Here is a 734-nt window from a genome sequence, read left to right as displayed (position 1 = left end):
GCTGTAACACAGTCTAGTATAGATTCAGTTCCTTGTTCTGCATATTGACACAAGAGGGCGTTGAGCTCTTGGTTGAAAAGGCTTATTCCTGTTCCAGGCAACGTGCACAGTCTCTGTGCTCTGTAGCCATGCAACTTCATTTGCATATGAGGCCCAGAGACTAATGAGGCCCAGAGACTAATTGGAACGTCAGTAACTGGAAGTAATTGGATTATCACTTGAGGTTGCATCCTCTTCCGAGGACGCGTCTCAATCAGGGAAAACAGAAAGTTTGAGGTTTGGTCTGAGGCCAAGGGGATAAAAACACCTTTCCCATTACATTGCATGATGGCATTCAATTGATGTAACAAATCTCTACCTAGACAGTTTACCGGTGGGTCTTCAGAAACTAGAAAGCTATAATGAGTGTTAATCAAAACTAAGGATATTGGTGTGGCCTGAGATGTGGGTAACGAAACAGGTTGCCTAAAGACTCTGACAGCTTGAATAGAATTAAAAGTGACAGTAGAGTGGCCGGGCGCAGTGGCTCAAGCCTGTAATCCCTGCACTTTGGGAGGCCGAGACGGGTGGATCACGAGGTCAGGAGGTCGAGACCATCCTGGTTAACACGGTGAAACCCCGTCTCTACTAAAAAAAATGCAAAAAAAACTAGCCGGGCGAGGTGGCGGGCGCCTGTAGTCCCAGCTACTCGGGAGGCTGAGGCAGGAGAATGGCGTAAACCCGGGAGGCGGAGC

This window comes from Colobus angolensis, unplaced genomic scaffold (assembly GCF_000951035.1).
Source record: "Colobus angolensis palliatus isolate OR3802 unplaced genomic scaffold, Cang.pa_1.0 Scaffold64, whole genome shotgun sequence".
NCBI classification, from domain to species: Eukaryota; Metazoa; Chordata; class Mammalia; order Primates; family Cercopithecidae; genus Colobus; species Colobus angolensis.
The sequence above is the reverse complement of the archived record's forward strand: the minus strand, read 5'-3'. Positions refer to the sequence as shown.